The following is an 18,592-nucleotide window of genomic DNA, read 5'->3' as shown; positions in this document are numbered from 1 at the left end:
GGAACTCCAATCCCAGGGGCTCTGACTGTGCCTTCTGGCCTCCTCAGACATTGGGAATGCATGTAGTGCACAGGCATACATGTAGGCGATATGCATAAAAAATAAATGGAATTTTGATCCATGCCAAAGAGGAGGCATAAGATGTCATAAGAACTAGAGGTGGTGGACGACTCCAAGGAAGCAGTGTTTTCCAAACACAGCATGACGGATGGACCTGTGAACTCACAGACTGTGACATCATGCCTAACACCTGCACAAGTTTAAGCTAGGCAAAACCCCAGCACAGAGGAGGGGAAATGAGCACAATGTCCCATCCCTTGCCAAGAAGCTGCTTGTTATTGATAGTTGCTGAGAGAAGGGAAAATCAGTTTTCTCCAATGCAGAGTCACTGGGTTTATCAACTATCCTCCAGCGTAGACCCCATGCTCAGATGTATTCCATGGGTTTTTGTATTTTTATTTTAGTTTAGTTTTTCTAAGAGAAAAAGGAAGCATGAAGTTGGGTAGATAGTGGAGTTAGAGGATCTAGAAGGAGTTGAGGGAGGGCTAAGAATACATTCAAAAAGTGCAGAACAACGTAAATACCACTGTGGTGCTATGTGATATTCTGATAGATGTATGCACCATTAAATGTTCAAAGCAAAAAAAAAAAGTGATGGATGTCTTTGCTGCTGTGTCATTTTAAACACGTGCTGCACTTAGGATGTACTTTGTTTCAAGGGAAGAAAATGCAAATCACAGTGGATTTCGTGAATAGAAGTCGAGCCACATTCCATAGGCTCAGGAGTAGTTCAACTTTCCCCCATCAGTTTATCTGGGCTCAGCTTCTCTGACTAGTTCTCCAGATATTCTATTCTGTTCTGATTTGGACTTTGGTTTGGCCTCCATATGACTGCAATATGTATGAAAATGACATAATGATATCAATTACTTTGTATGCCAACATTATTTGTGCCTATGTATTATCTCTATCTTGGCAGCTAGCTAGATTATATACATGAGTATATATCTGCAGTTCTTAGAAGAAACGAGATTTTCTTTTCCCAACTACAGAACACAGAACTGAAACTCATTCCAACAGAATTTCTCCTTGCTAACTCCTGACACAGGGCTTTATCAGTTGGGTTAAATCAAGGAAGACTAATTTGGAGAGGTGAAATCATATGTTCGACAACAAACACGAGGAAATGCTAAATATCCACCAGCATAAGGCAAAGTGGAAATAGGCTAAACATTCATAAATAGGGTATTTAGTTCTTATTTTGTGTGTGTGTATGAATGTTTTGCCTCTGTACATATATACACCATGTGTGTGAAGTACATGTAGGGGCCAGAAGAGGGCATCATATCTGCTGGAACTGGAGCTACTAGCAGCTGTGAGCTGCTCTGTGGGTGCTGAGAACTGGACCCCAGTCCTCTGCAAGAGCAGCAAGTGCTCATAATCACTGAGGGATCTCTCCAACCCAGAGTGTTTGTTTTATGTCACAGTATAATCACTCATTAGAACAGCATGTGTCCTCTGAAACACATAGTGTGAAGGATGTTCCTAATGCACTTTATGTGCAAACAATAGATTATGAAACTTAGCAGGCCGTATACACCAACTCATTAGCATCTGAAATCCCTTCCCAGCGGCCTTGTGTTTGACTTTTGTGGGGTTAATGCTAAACTTTCTTGCGCTTATTCACATCTTCTAAAAAGTACATAATAAATGTACTGCAGGTTAAGTACCTTATCCAAAATACTTAGAACCAGATGGTTGCATTTTGTTTGTTTGGGGATTTGAGCATGTTTGCATACATACTGTGCTAGTCGGTTTCACTCTTGCTGTGACAGAATCCTTGATGTGAACAACTTAAGGGAGGATTTATTCAAGTTGCAGATCATTTTCAACCCATCATGGGGGCAGTACAAGACTAGCAGTCTAAGCCATGCTGCCTGGGAAGATGAGAAGGGCAGACAGGGGGTGGAACAATAACTAGCCCTAAACAGCTTCTCCCTAGTAACCTATGTCTTCCAGCTAAGCCCTACCCCGTTTCCAGAAACTTCCAAAGTAGTACCACCAGCAAGGGATCAAGCCTTATTACACTAAGTCTCTTCAGTGGAGGTGGGGGCACACTATAAAGACAAACATGACTAACAAAACATCTCGTGGATAGGACTATTGTCTAATCATGAAACTTCCTGTGTGTTTCATACATACTTTGTGCACATAGCCTAAATACGATTTTGTGTGTTATCTTTAGGGTGCCTGCATTTTGGTGAGCTATGGGTTTTTGTTGGTGGTGGTTTTTGTTTGTTTGTTTGGTTGGTTGGTTAGGTTTTGGGGGTTTTTTGGTTTTGTTTTTCTGTTTTATTTTGTTTTGCTGTTTTGGGTTTTTTTTGTTGTTGTTGTTGTTTTCTTGTTTGTTTGCTTGCTTTTGGACAGACCAGCAACACAGGAGTTACCCAGGCTCTGCAGACGGTGGCCCGGTGACATCTTAGAAGGAAATCTGTTGTTTAAAGTTGAAATATTCTGGGAACCTCAAGTCAACCTGCCATTGCTCTAGAATTAGGTAACCTTGGGAGGTAGGGGTGCGCTGTAGGAATTCCTACACCCAGTAGCCTTTACGTTACCTGCCCACTTGGCCATGGCCTCTTATACTATTTATGCCAATGTTAAGCGTGCATCTGGCCTCTTTTCCAGCTGAGGGATTTGGTTGTTGTTCTCCGTTCCAGCAAAGGAAATTGATTTGTGAGTCTACCTCTAAATAAATAACCCTTTATTATTCTCAATTCTGAGCTAGTGTAGGATTTCTTTTAAGCATCCATTCAGGGGTGGAGAACAGAAAGGACAGAGGCCAGCAAATTGCAAAGCGCAGATAGCAGGAGGACCCAAGCAGGCACGGGATTTTATAAGAATAGGATCCTAACCCTCAGCACCCTGTTGTAGAACTTGCCAACAGAGAATCAACCCTGTGATAACCCAGAGCTTGCAGGTGGGCTGAAAGAGCAACCTCTGGAGCCAGTTGTTTGCATGAGGCTTTCTGCTCTAGAGTCCAGGAACTCTGAAGCTTCATGGAACCACTTATCATCCACAGCCATATCCACTTAGCATGATAGTTACTGTTGAGTACATTTCCAAAAGTACCAAGATGGGTCAGCCTGTATAAACCTCATTATCATGGTCACTTGCCCCACCCCCACCTTGCGAGAACATTAGCCACCCACAGGGGATACAAGTCGGGAAGTTATCGTAAGGGTAGGAAAACCTACCCAGCCTCTATTAGTCAGGGTTCTCTAGAGTCACAGAACTGATGGCTGAGGATGACAGTGAACTCTTGATCTCCTGCCTCTACTTCTTGAGAGTTGGGACTACAGACACTACCATATTCAATGTATAGCGGTGCTGGGGATCAAACCCTAGCTGTCACAAATGCTTGGTAAGCTCTCTACCAACAGAACCACACCCCACCCCAGGACTTTTGTGGGACTCTTGTCTTTGAAATGTTTTATGCTAGTGCTCTATCAAACACATGTCTGAGGTCTGTCCAAGCTCTTTTCACTTTAACTTTCCTCCTTGATGCACCATGGTCCTTTGCTTGCTCCACATGACTTTTAGGCAATGGTCTGTGTGACAGCTGTTCTTGGTTGACAGCTTGACTTTATCTAGAGTAAACTAGAATCCAGAGACACTTGTGATCTGGATATTGAAGCTGGAAGACATAAATTTATATTATATATATATATGTGTGTGTGTGTGTGTGTGTGTGTGTGTGTGTGTGTGTGTGTGTATTATGTAATATATATCCGTCTCTGTCTCTCTCTTCTCTCTCCTCTTTCTCCTCCTCTTCCTCCTCCTTCTCCTCCAAGTTTACTCTTTGCTTCTATCATAGTTTCAGTGACATTCTGACTTCATCTTACTAGGGTTTTCACACCTTTTTCCCTTACACTTATCAAAAGTGGTAAAATAATGGCAGCCTTGGAAAAAAGATTTCACTGTTTATCAATAAAAATGATCACTTACCTCAAGGAAAATTCAAATGAGCAGGTGAATCCCATCCTGAACCTGAAAGAGAAAAGCAGTGATATTAAGGAAAAAGTCAGCAAAAGAAAAAACTAGCAACATTCAAGAAAAGTTCGTCAAGGAAACTGAATCTTGAGACAAAAAAAAAGTGAAATAGAAAGGCTGGAGATGAAAACTTCAGCTAATTAAATGAAAAAGCACAATGGGAATCCAGCAGACTCACAAAAGAAAGGACATCAGAGTAAAAGAATGCTGTATTCAGACAACAACCAGGAGAATAGCCACGTGTCCAAGAATCCTGGGATATGGCCAAGAGACCAAGCCCAAGCATTCGCAGGTTGAGAAGCTCAGCATGAACACACAGCAGAAATTCCCCAAACCATAGAAACAACCCAACCTCAGACACAGGAAGCAAATGAAACCCCCTGCAAAAATGAACAGAAAAGAACATCTCTGTGGCACATTATAGTCAACTTGTCAAAATACAAAGCAAAGAGCCAGGCATGGTGGAGCACACCTTTAATCCTAGGACTTGGAGACAGAGGTAGGTGGATTTCTGTAAGTCTGAGGCCAGCATGGCCTCAAACTCTACATAAAGAGTTCCAGGACAGACAAAGCTACATACCAAACCTTGTCCAAAAAAGAAAGAAAGAGGGGCTAGAGAGATGGCTCAGCAGTTAAGAGCACTGACTGCTCTTCCAAAGGACCCGGGTTCAATTCCCAGCACCCACATGGCAGCTCACAACTGTCTGTGGTTCCCGTTCCAGAGGATCTGACATCCTCATACAGAATATATATAAGCAAAATACAAGTGTACATTAAATAAATAAATAAATAAATCTTTACAAAGAAAGAAAGACTAAAGAAAGAAAGAAAAAGAATAAAAAGGGTGTAACTGAGTGGTTTACTTCTGGGTCCTGTCTTATATCCCAGTGTTCTGCACGTCTATCTGGGGGCTAGTGCCATCCTGTTTTCTGTACTATAGCTCTTTAACATGACTTGAGGTCAGGTAGTATGTGTCATTGGGGTTTTCATGAGGATTGTGTTGACTCTGTAGCCATTTTCTTTTCTTCTTTTTTTTTTTTCCTTCCAGCTTGGGATCACAGGAGTTGTCCTGACTATTTAGGGTTCAGCCACTTCCTTCCAGTTTTCTCTGAAGAGGCCCATTTCACCTTCCTAGCTTGGTTTATTCCTGGATTGTCTGTGGGGTTTGTTTATTTTGTTTTGTTTTTTTTTTGAACAAATGTGAAAGCAATCAGTAGAAAAGCATTCTTATCATACTTGTTATTGTTTTATAGAAAAGCTACTAGTTTTGTATATTGAATTTTATATCCTGCTACTTGATAGAAGTGGATACCAGGTCTAGAATTTTCTGGTGGCTTTTTCAAGGGTCTTTTGAGTTTAGGATCATGATCTACAATTAGAAATAGCTTGATGTCTCTCTTTCCCATTTATATCCCTTTCATTTCTCTTGTCTTATTGTCTACTAAGACAACAAATACCATAGCAATTAAGGGTAGAAAATTTTCATTATCTTTACCTCATTCTGGATTTTAGAGTGAATAGTTTCAGGTTTACCCCACGGCATAATGCTGCCTATAGATTTTTCAGGTACAGACTTGAGTATACTGAAGCTTGTTCCTTCTATTTCTAACCTCCTCAGGTATTTTTCACGAAAGGATATGGAACCTGGTCAAAAGCCTTTTCTGAAATCAAGATGAGTACATGGTTTCTGCCCCAAGTGTGTTTATGTGCTATATTCCACTTGCTGATAAGCATATGCTGAGACAAATTTGCATCCCTGGAATGAAATCAACATGTCACACTGTGTAATTTCTTAATGTGTTCTTGAATTTGGTCTGTGAGTGTTGTATTTTGCATTTGTGTTCCTCTGGGATGTTGTTCTATTAGCTGTGTCTGAGCATGTCCTGGACCAGCTGCAGTATAAGAAATACTGGCTTTCTAGCAAGAGCTTGTTGGTTCTCCTCCCCTGTTTATTTTGTAGGATGCTTTGAAAAGAATTGGTGTTGGATCTTTTTTTAATCTCTCTATATAGATTTTATTTATTTTATCCAGTTTATCTTGCAAATAGAAAGCACGATAGAGGAGAGAGTTCAATGGTTAAAAACACTGGCTGCTCTTTCAGAGGTCTCTAGTTCAATTCCCAGCACCCACATAATGATTCACAGCTTCTTGTAATTCCAATCCCTGGGTAACCCTTTTCTAGCTTCCCTATTCAAGGCGTGCACTTGGTGCAGACACATGATGTCACTATACTCATACACAGAAAATAAAAATAAAAATTCCCTAATAATGATAAAAAACTTTGATGCATGTACATTTTATGTATATAATGCTTTGCTGTGCTCTAACAAATTCAACTGGAAAAAATAAAAATAAATACACCACATCTTAGTATTTCCAAAGTTTGATCCCTCTGGAATATTGTCTATAAAAGCACTTATTATGGTTCAAAACTATGGGCATGCTTTATAATTTAAGAAACTGTTTTCTGGGTTTTTGTTTTGTTTTATTTTTTAGGAGATTTTAATGTAGCCACTGTGTATATGGTGTGGGAGAATTGTCTGTATTCTGTCAATCATGTTTTAAATAAACGCTGATTGGCCAGGCAGGAGGTGTAGGTGGAAAAACCAGACAGGAAGTGAAAATGATGCAAGGAGAGCAGGAGAATTCTGGGAAGGAGGAAGTTGATTCCTCACACTCCTGCCCAGATCACCGAAGCAGCAGGATGTGAGCTGCCCCACTGAAAAAGGTACTGAGCCACATGGCTAACATAGATCAGAAAAATGGGTTAATCAAGATGTGAGAGTTAGCCAGTAAGAAGCTAGAGCTAATGGGCCAATCAGCTTTATAACTTACAGAGATTTCAGTGTGATTTTTCTCTGGGACTAAACAGCTGGGGGGCCAGGCAGGACAGAAAAACCCCCAACAAACAGGCCCCCTCATATTACATGTTTATGCTATAAAATGATTCCAAACTTCTTAGTAGCCCACCAATACTTATGTTACCTTTTATTTAAAAAAAAAAAAAAAAACTAGAGCAAACAAAGGAGCCTGTCAAGATGGCTGAGCAAGTGAAAGCACTTGCCACCAAATCTGACAACCGTGAGCTCCATCTGTGGATCCTGCATGGTGGAAGGAGATAACTGAGTCCTCAGAGTTGATCTCTGACCTCCATATATATGTCTTGACACACATACACTCACACAAATAAGTAAATAGGTAAACATTTTAAAGCATAAGTATAAAGATCAGAATGAAACTTATCAGTAGTAACTCCTTGCCCACCCTCCATGCACAGGCATGCCTGTAGTTCCTTGCATTTCCTAAGCACCCTAGCACACACAATAGCAGCACTTATTCCAATGTGGTGATATCTTATTTGTACAAATAAAGCTTGCCTGAAGATCAGAGGGTGGAGCTAGTGTTGATCATAGAGGTCTGGAGGTCTGTACAGATAGGCAGGAAGTGATATGGCTGAACAGAGAGAGGAAGTGATAAGGTGAGAAGAGAAAGAAATTTGGTTTCTTTTCAGCTGGGAAGCTGAGTAGGTAAGGTGACTGTGGTTTACTATATTTGACTCTGAACATTTATTATTAAGACCTATTAGAACTCATGCTTCATGTTGGTGCCTAACATGGGGCACAAATTCTCAAAAAAAAAAAAGTCTATGGCTTTGCAGCCTCTGGCATAGGCTGAAATTGCATGCAAGGCTCCCACCAGAGCTGCACACGTGGCTCCCACTGGAATAGCTACCCAGCTGGTTAGGTTCTGCTCTATTTTTCCCTAAGTCTCTTAGCAAGTTTGGTTTTATTTTTTATTTATTTATTTATTTATTTATTTATTTATTTATTTGTTGTTGTCATTGCAGCCTCTGCAACAAACGCTATAGGCACATTGACTCCAAACACCATAGGACTTACCTGCTCTAGACCAGCTGGCTCTGCCTTGGGCAATCCCCACTACACATGCTTCTTCTTCACAGCACAATTCCGTGTGCATTTTTTTCAGACATCTAGCTCCCTCACTTCCTCTCTCCACTCACTGGCTGCTTTTCTTCTCTGATCCATTTCCTGTGCAGATTCCTCCTACCCATTAGGCCTAGTCCAAATGATGCCTCTCCAATAAGACCCACAGAAAACTCAGCTTACTGCTGTCTGTCTTGTGCCCGTCCACTCTTCTTTCATCACATGCTTCACGTGAAGATATTTTGTAAGTACCTATAGGTGCTTAGTCCTTCACCTGCAGAACACAGCCACATCTGAGACACTTAGACAGTCTTTTCCCTGCATAGCCAGTGTGATATTCATCGCATTCAGTGGAGCTAGAGTTCCACTGAAAGGCTGGATAAGCATTGTAAATAATGAAGGACTGGAAAGAGAACAGCAAAAGCGGTAACTCAAAGATTAGGGTCCAGCATCCTCAATATAAGTGGCAATCAATCTTAATTGCGGTAAACCCAGCCCCAATGACCTGATTAGTCAATGTAGGAACCTATAAATAAATAATCTGAAGCGATCCATCACTTCTACAGGGGGGTCAGAAGGTTACAGCCTTGGGTTTTTAAAGAGATCTACTAACTCACTCTGCAGATCGGCGTGTACTGCAGAAAGCAGCTCAAAGGTCAGGCTGAGGCTGAATTTCCTTGTAGGGAGACTTGTGTGGAAACAAGGGCTCTGATGCTGTAGTAATATTGATTTTCTAGAACACTCAGTTTCAGTAGTACTAGCTTTTGTCCATTAAGCAGCCTCTACGGCTGGGCATGTCAGACAAAAATTCTGAGAATCTGACATTAACACACTTTCATTGAAAAGTTTCAAATCCAATTTAGTTGTGTTATTGGGCAAGAATCAAACACTGGAAAGGCTGGATAGCCAACCATAAAGGAATAAAAAACATCCACCCAGCCAGCAGACTCTCACGTTGCCTTTCTTCCCCTTCCTCTCTGCATAACAGGCTGCCTAGGTCAAAATCCATACCCTCAGTACAAGCCAATCTGCATAATGTTATCTCCGTCCACATACCTGAGGCAATCGCTCTTTCATTATGGGGGGAAGTGAGTTTATGACATCCTCTAGATATAAGTATGGGTTTAAATTAGTCCTTTAAAGAAAGCAGAACATTTGCTTCATAACTAAGAAGAAAATCCCTGTTCCCAAAGTCAGAGCTAGAAACTAACTTGTGTATGCTCCACCCTACCCCCAACCACAAGGTCACACGTGAAAGTCTAACTCTCCACATAATAGTATTGTTTGGAACCGGAGACAGCTAATTTTCGATGAGGTCATCAGAGTGGAGCCCAAAGGATAACATTTATATCTTTACATAAAAGGACATCAAGGTGCTTAGCCTCCCTCTTTTTCTCTTCCCCCCACACACCTCCCTCCTTCCTACTATGCACAGGTATAATGGAAGGACCATATGTAATGGGAGGGCCATATGAAGACACACAGTTGCTACTCTAACTGAGCTGGCACTGGCATCCTGATCGTGCACTTCCAGTCGTAGAACTATTAGAAAGAAATCGCTGCTTTTTAAGGCTGCCAGTCTTTGGTTGGTTGTTATGGCAGCCTGACGTGACTGTGACAACTGGAATGAGAAGAGGCAGTGAATAAAGTTATCCTGATGTAGAACCCTCTGGACCAGGGCAGAGCGCCCAAGGAAATGAAAACGATGCTCTCATGATGTCACACCTGGTCCCTTTCACTTGCAAACACAACCTCTTGGCTTGTAGAAATCATATCTGCACATGGATAAAGTCTACAAATAAGAAAACGATTGGATTGTCTCCATTAGGAAGGCCCATGGAAGCACGTGCCCAGCATGCGCTGTCTCATTTAATTTCTATTTAGAAGAGGAAACTATAAGTGTAGTCTTAATGCTTATTCTACTAAAAATAAATAAATAAAACTGCATCAACAAAAAATGAACTGCTTTTAAAGCATACTTGACCTGTTTTTAGAATCTTCTTCCTAGAGAATGCATAAAGGTTCTGGGTACAAAAGAGTCACTATATACCACATCTGAAGGGCAAATGGGCACTCTGTCCAAACAAGTTTACAAACAAAACATGTCCATATGTGAATTCGACATAAGTATCAGTTACTGTTAACTTCTATTACAACTCAGAGATGACCACGGCACTGGGAACACAAAAAGAATTCAATAAATATTTGTTGAATTTTATGAACAGACATGAAGTTAATCCTTGGAAATATATTTCATTTTCCCAATAATGCTTATCCAAATGCTTCTGTTGAAAATTCAGTTTAAACATCCTGGCACAGGAATATACTTGACTGAACAATATAGATCAAACTAACATCTCATAACTGTATCTGAGGGTCATTCATTGTTTGTTGGGGGGATGTTTTTTGTGAGGGTGTTGGTGTGTGTGCATGCATTGGTTTGGTTTATGTTTGATTGTCTATAAACCACGAAAAAAAAATTAGCCAGAGTCTTACAACATAGCGCAGATAGACCCCAAATTTGCATACATTCTTCCTCTCTTAATCTCCCTAATATTTGGATTCAGGTGTGTGCCTCACATGCCCAGTCTGTCACTGGATGTTAAAAACATCATGCTAGGAGGTTTGTGTTGTACGACAGGTACACCCTCATTCTCTACATGACTATACTGACAGGCTGTCATGTGGCCTTGGCCAATAGACAGGCCAGATAGTAGACAAGCGAGAAGATAATGAAATTAGGATACTTGTTGCCTTGTCTTCCCCAGTGGACAGTATCCCTAAACTGGCTGCCTCCTTTCATTCATCCTTTTGTCTATACAGCCTGCCCGACCTCCAGGTTCCAGGAACCTCCATCTCCACCAGCCACACTTCACACTCGACATATGTATGTCCTACTGCTTCTAGCCCTAGCATATTTTTAATCCTTCACATCTGTGTAAATAACCCCTTTGAGGTTATTAAAAATTATCCAATTATGATGTCACTGTTGATGTTGCCTAACCTCAACTGCTGCAAGCATGGAACTCAGCTGACTTTCTAATATGACTTGAGATTTAAAGGAATAGATACTTTCTTAGCAAAAGAAGATCTAAAAGTTTTGCAGTAGTGGGGAGATATGTCTCAAGTGACTAGTAAAAAAACTATTGAGTCTCTGAGACACCCAATTAAATTTTTAGCCCTCCATCAAGATAAAAAAAATAATGTTAAAATTACTGCCCAATGGGAAGGCCATGGACCATGTTTTTCTACACTGTCCCAGGGCATGAGCCCAAGGAGCTTCCAACACTGAGCTACTCTGCCAAGGCCAGAGGCGCAGCCCTGCTGAAGGCTTATACACTCAGATCCGACAGCCCCAACCATACTTTAGAGTGATAGTCACACCAGATATACTCATCTGTGTTGAACCTAAAGCTTCTGTAGTTTGTCATCTTCCGCTAATGATCACGAAGAACAGACTCCTTCGGGGGCTCTGTGTGTGTGCTGCCTTAGCTCCTAACCATGAGCTCCTCTGAATATAATGAGCACAGAAACCTGGCTGCCTGCGACAGTGTCTGCTTAGAGCATGGCTACATGTGTAATTGGAATTGATGGATAATCTAAAGATCATCATCTTCAACTTTTGTTGTCATAAGTCTTAGCATTAGGCCTACTATATACCTCAGTGACATACACTAAACATTGGGTTCTGGAAGTATCTGAAGACTCAGAAGAAATGGGTACCTTGACTCACATCGTCTCCATCCCTGGAGAAGAATTCAGGATGCTTGGTCAATTTAGGGACCTTGAAATCTCATTCTAATGAACAATGAAAATAAATGAATTCACCTGGCCAGAGGATAATTTCTTGGCTGTAAAAAATGGTGTACACTTTGCTAATATCTTGATGAATAGTAACCTTCCTGGATCCTAATATGATGTCAAAGAAAATTGAGTTTTACATTCTTTTTCAGGCCAGGAGGAAGGCTAAGTGCATAAGAGCACTTGCCAACAAGCTGAGGATAACCAGAGTTCAACCCCCAAGACTCACAAGTAGAAGTGGAGAACCAACTCCCAGATGCTGTCTTCTGATCTCTCTATATACACCAACAGCATACACACACTTATAAATAAATAGGTGTTAAAATAAACTCCATTCTCCAAATTCAGAATCATCTCATGAAAATTTTAACTTGAGAGAGGTGTATTTTTACTCTACTCTAACATCAGACTGGATCTCTGACAACATTCTTCTCTCTTTACCCCAATCCAAAGCCTAAAGGATCAGGGAAGAGGGGAGGGCAACACATTCTCTTGGCTCTGCCACCCGGTTTAGGATCCCGATTTGCCCATATCCACCTGCCTTCAGAGCTTATGGTTAGTTCCACTAGGGCCTCTGACAGGACTACATAGGAAGGCAGATGAGGGACCACTGTCACTTGCAGGCGGTTTCATCTTGAACTAACAGAGAAGCATGGCAAAAACCGGATAAAACCTGGATCGACTTACGCCAGCAGCCTCTGAAGAGAGTGGGGAATCTTGTGCTTACTGTTTCCATCAGGCGACCGAGAGCACTGAAGATTGTTACTCTGGGGACAAGTCCAAGGTGACGAAGACTTGAAGGGGAGGATGCCAACTTGGCAGGAAGAACCAACAGGAAGTTGAAAGACACGGTGGGATGTCACCAACTCAGTCTCATAAAGATGGTTGGTTGTTGGAGCTAGACATCAGCTCTGCTCTATGGTGAAGACATGGAACCCAGAGTCCATATGGCTTGACCAGCATGTCTGCCCTGTTGACCTTGCTGTACTCCATAAGTCAGCACCCTGTATCCCAGCACTCAGCACCCTGTATCCCAGCACTCAGCACCCTGTATCCCAGCACTCAGCACCCTGTATCCCAAGATGCACTCAGCATCTTGACTTTCACATGACAGTAGGGGGAGGGGATATTCCGTTCTCAGGTCTATGAGATGAAAATAAATGTATAGCAAAATCTGAATGAAAACACAGAACAAAGACTTTATAAGTGGTGTTTCCTTACCCTAAGGGGCATCATCAAAATAGCTTCAGGCAAATCCCTTGAGCTCCATCCTACGTCCTGAGTCAGGATCCTAAGACATGAGAAGCGGGTAGTGTCAGTTCCCCGAGTTCATTCTGATAACCACCCAGGTTGAGGGACCGTTGCACTGAGCACTGGCAACCACCTCTAGACTCCTGCTGTGTCCGACCAGGAAATGTAACCCAGAGGCCTGGGCTTGTCAAATGTTCTGCACTGTTAAGAACTTACCACCCCCATAGTGCTACTTTTGGAAAGTTCTGGAAACTTTAAGAGGTGGGACTAGTTAGAGAAGAAGTAAATCACTGGCGGCATTATCAGCAAAGGCTGTTCTAGTCCCCAGTCCCTTTGCGGCTTTCTGTTCCCTACCAAGAAGTGGAGCGCCTCCTCATGCTCTGATACTCTACACAAGCATCCGTAGATTGAAGCTTCTGGAACTATGATCAAAGAAGCCATCCGTCTAAAGTTGTTCTCTCAGGCAATTCAGTCACAGCTACGCCAAAGTAATCTCTAAAGCCCCTTCAGCAGTCCGCATTTATTCCAGAATGTCATTTAACTCTAGACAACAATGATCCTCAATCCCTGTTTATTTTGCGTTGCTAAGACTCAAACCCAGGGCCTTGCACATCATAGGCAAATTCTGTACCACTGAGCAACAGTTAGAGGATTCATCCCTGGGGAAAGCTAATTCTTTCTCTTTCTCAGCAGTCATTAGTTAACTGTAGTTCTTTATCTAGGGATAGAACCTTGCACGATTCCCCCTTCCGCTAAACATGTCTATTAATACTGTCTTTGTTCAGCTCTTATCTTGGCAGCCATATTGTTCTGGTATCAGAGGTATGGCTTCCCTGTCATGTCTAGGAGAAACAGTCTCACAGCAGACTCTCTGTTCCTCTGACTCCACAATCTTTCCACCTCCTTTCCTTGATGTTCCTGAGCCTTAGGTGCAGGGGTTGTGTAATAGATGTATCCACTGGGACTGGGTTCCCACCGCCCGTTGATCTCTGCATTATGAGCAGTTGTGTTTTTCTGTAGCCGTCTCTACTGCAAAGCGAAGCCTCTTCCTTGATGGGTGAGAGCTACACTTAGCCGTGCATACAAGTTTCCCTGATTCGGTTAGGAACTACGCCAGTCAGATAAAGCGGCAGCAGTATGGTCTCCTAGTGTGCGTTTACTAGCCCCAGACAGTTTGAAATTATACCACTTGGACTGACACCCTCCCTACAAACGTTATCACAAGTTTTAATCTGACTAGGGTTTCATGGTTAAATATTGACATGTTTATTTTTAATTTGTTTATTTTTAATCTGTATGGGTATGTGTATGCCTGTGTACCACATGCACACAGTACCCACAAAAGCCCAAAAAGGATGTTGGCTCTCCTGGGGGTTATAAACGGTTGTAAGCTACCATGTAGGTGCTTTGAATCAATCCAGGGTCCTCTGGAAGAGCTGCCAGTGCTCTTAACTACTGAGCCATCTCTCCAACTCCCCGTGCTGGCTTTTAAATCAAATCCATAGCCCTGGTGGCACAGGATATATAATCAATGAAACAGATCCACAGTACTGCATGACAGAGTTTTTGTTCTTCAGACCAACAATGACACACCAAAAGGTGTGCATAGAAGCATAATGACAAATGCTATGAACAAGGATTCAGGAAATAATTCCAAAGGTGAGTCTTCATTAATATTGTAGGTGAGGTATTTTTTTTTTAAATGATCCTAATTAAGCCCCGCCTGGTATCACCCTCCTGTAATCCTAGCCTCGAGGAAGATCAAGGCAGAATTTCTGTCAGTCTCTCGCCAACCTGGGCGGCAGAGTGAGACCCTGTCTCAGACAGTCAGATGTTGATAACCAAAAGGAAAGTACAGACACATTCTATGTTCATAGCACGCACACACAGTTTTCGGTTCTTTATTTCTTCCTTTTTAGATACCTTTCTCTGGCATTCATCACGGGTCTTTCCAAAGTTATGTGGTATTCCCTCTAAGTAGAAAGGGAAGCGAAGAATGGAGCATAACAAATCAGAGGGCAATATGGTCTCTAGACACCGCTCTGAGGGTTATCGTCAAAATGAATTCACGTATGTTTCACAAGGTGTTCTGAGGTCCCGACAAGAAACGTGTGCCATGCGCCCCGCTGTGCTCACTTCCTGGGCTGCAAAGAGAGCTGTGTAGTCAGCTCCATTCACTCATTTTACAAACACTAGGCCCTTTCATTTTTTCTTTCAAACCATACTCCCCTATTTAAATAAGAGGGAAGAAAATGCCATAACACCTCTTCCCATGCCTGCTTAATCGCCAAGCCCCAGCCTCTTCTAATTAGCGCATCGCAAAGCTGAGTCTGCAAACCCAGAACGCTGTGTCCTGAGGCACCAAGTAATGCCTTCCATTCCAGACACCTGTGCACTCCAGCGGCCTCTGCCCACTCAAACTCCGCGAACTCCGTGAGGCTCAAACACAAGTCTTAAATTACTCAGCGCCCTCAATTCCTGATAGATACAAAGCAATGGGGAGGGAAGGGCGAGACTGCGGCAGTAGGAATAGCGCTAAAGCAGGAGCACAAACCAATAAATGCAAGTGAGTTGCCCGTCTGGGCCACTGCGGAGTCTTAAACCAGGCCTGTTGTGTTTTGATCTTACAGAAGCGCATATGGCCTTCCATTAGCAGGTCTCAGAGCGCTGGGCCACGTTACCCTACCATATGTGCCGTTCGCAGCAACAGGCCTGATTTATGGTGGTGAGCACAGGCGTTTCCTTTGTATTTCATCTCCTTGTTATTTCAAGAGAGACGTAAGGGTAGATTTATTCTGCCATTACAAAGAAGCTTCCTAAAGATTGCTTGTTCAAAGCTGGTCGTTTCCAGTGGGTGAGGCGGATCCATGGCCAACAATAATAAAAATTCAGCGGGAGAATAGCAGCTTCTTCTGCCTTTGTCCCCCAAAATAAGAACACATTTACCCTCAACTTCACCCCCAGTCCCAGAACCATGGCAAAATAGCCAAGACAAGAACATTGTAGGGAATGGTGCATGGTTAGTTTGGGGCTTCCGTGAGCCACCCTGCTGGTCTCCACCTGATCTTTGCCCCAGCAGTAACTGTCAGGATTTGTCTGGTCTTGTCAAGAAAAAATCAGGAAAATCTAAAAGATGGCAAATAGCATCTCACTAGAAGAATGTACGAACCCGACGCTTCCCCAATCAAAAGCTAATTTACCAGTAGCATAATCGAAGTAGGAGTCGTGTGTAAGGAAAAGACTGGACAATCCTGGCACAAACAGATAAAAGATATTAGAAGATGCCACCATGTACCGGATGGGCCTCAGTCACCCCTCCATTCTGAGCTTGGAAGACCATTTATCTTGGGTGTCTCTGAGCCCTATTCTTATATTGCCAGGTCCTGGAGCGATCTGTACTTGCCTCATTATACAGATAAACGGCCCTGCAGCTCTAAAACAAAGCAACTAGCCAAGTAGTTACACCTTGCTGAGTCTCTCTGCTAGATACAGAATGAAAAATTTCACCCCAGCTTTTAATTTGAATCCATCTCTAGTTTAAAAAGAGCAAGCAAAAAGGCAGTATTTTTCCCGATTTTTACAAAGGTCTCTTCTGAAGAAACTTGATGGCTGTTAAACTGGGCTTGCCTATCCAGCAATATGAGTCGTTGCTGGTTGTTTTACACATATGCACACATACATACGCACACATACACACATGCATGCACACACACACACACCACACACACACACACACACACACACACACACACAGGCACGCACACACTCCAGCTTCTCAGATATCGACTATGTGGAAAGATGGACCAGGTTCAAGTGTGAGTGGCTGAAGGCCATGTAGAGCGAGCTTTCTAGTCACTGTGGACCACCAGTATGGAGAATGAATTCCTTACTGGAATAGGAGGGACCCTTTCTAGGCATCATGGGAAAGAGACACATTTTTAGACTAGATTCAAATCTTTATCAGATCACCTCACCTCCTGTAAGTACCCCACTCACCCCTCACTTCCATGACCACTGGCTCCTCAGACAATCTAGAGGAGCTAGAGGAAGTTCTTCGTTGGCAATGACATCCACAAAGCTTTAGAGGAGTCTTTCCGTGGAGCTAACAAGTCTCTTCCCCTGATCTACCTTTCTTTGAAACCGAGGAAGTACCATTAAGATCAAGTCATCTCCCCAAAGTCACTGCACAGAACGTTCACTGAACATAATGAAATAGCATGTGGCTTAATGTAGAAGTTGAGTCAGTCTCTGTTGCTGAGACAGAAAAAAAAAAAGGCCTGGAAAGAGCTACTTAGAAGAGGAAAGGTTTATGTCAGATCATAATCCTAGGTTACAGTCCGTCGCTGGCCACAGGCCAACCCAATCTAAACAATCCGTTTCTAAAATTCCTTCCCTGCAAGAGATATGAAATACACCCACCCCCCAACCCCCTTCCAAGGCTTAACAGACAAGAGTTCACACTGAGAAACCAACGACTTTATTCGGCTTGCTTATAAAGCACAGTTTGGAGATTTCCGACAGGAGTGTAGATGACTTCAAAGCAGCCACTCTGGAAAGCCGTCACCGAACTTCCCCTTAGCTGCATAGATAGAGGTCCCTTCTCCTCGTCTTCCCCAACCCATACACTACTGGAGGACAGCTGTAATTAGGGCAGAATTACACACAAATGTCAGAGAAGTGACTGAACCCTTGGATGAGGGCGGTCAATGACCCTCCCTACCCATTCCTTCAGGGAGAGAATGCCAATAGACAACAGGTTCTGCTGTGGTCTTTAACTCACCCAATGAGGATGGTAGGTAGCAGTTTAGCTCAGGGGACATCACCTATGACAATCCCTGGCTGAGGTCCCCTTACCTGGTGATTTTTTACGTTGTGTCAAGCTGACAATTAAAGCTAACCATCCCAGTAACGTTGCGTAAAATTTCAATTTAATACACTATGGATATTTGCCCCCATTTCACACCAGGGTCTCTAGATGTTGACTTTACTACAATAAGATTGGGATTTTACATGGAAGATGAGAAAACAGACCGTGGAGATAACTGATTCAGAAAGCATTGGCCATGCCAGGATGAGGACCCGAATTTTATTCCCACCCATGTAAAAGCCTACACATGGAGCCAGGTGGGGGTGGCGCACGCCTTTAATCCCAGCACTCGGGAGGCAGAGGCAGGCAGATCTCTGTGGGTTCGAGGCCAGCTTGGTCTACAAGATCTAGTTCCAGGACAGGTTCCAAAGCTACAGAGAAACCCTGTCTCAAAAAACAATAACGAAAAAAAAATGTCGGCACATGGTAACATGTGCTTGTAATCCCAGTTCTGGGAATGCAGAGACAAGAAGACTACTTTCTCTAGGGCTTACTAACCTGCTACCTCAGCCAAATCCAAAAATCCCAGGTCCCCATGAGGAAATGTCTCAAAAACCAAGGTAGATGGATCCTGGAGAATGACACCCAATGTTGATCTGTAGCCCTGCACACATGCACGCATGCTCACTATAACAGAAAGCATTATACTTCTTGGACCTCTGGGTTTTGTGGTATTAAC

The 18,592-nt window shown here is 42.7% G+C and overlaps 1 long non-coding RNA gene across 1 annotated transcript in view; it reads right to left on the bottom strand.

Annotated features, from left to right (window-relative positions):
- Positions 1-18,592, bottom strand: part of LOC125397467 (uncharacterized) — an 82,567-nt gene that overhangs the window by 10,105 nt on the left and 53,870 nt on the right. Inside the window, exon 3 of the long non-coding RNA XR_015003226.2 lies at positions 4,006-4,047. This is a non-coding gene — a long non-coding RNA (uncharacterized LOC125397467). The remainder of the gene's footprint in view (positions 1-4,005; positions 4,048-18,592) is intronic.

Source organism: Myodes glareolus, chromosome 7 (genome assembly GCF_982192425.1).
Source record: "Myodes glareolus chromosome 7, mMyoGla1.1, whole genome shotgun sequence".
NCBI classification, from domain to species: Eukaryota; Metazoa; Chordata; class Mammalia; order Rodentia; family Cricetidae; genus Myodes; species Myodes glareolus.
Note: the sequence above shows the minus strand (reverse complement) of the source record. Positions and strands in the feature narration are given on the sequence as shown.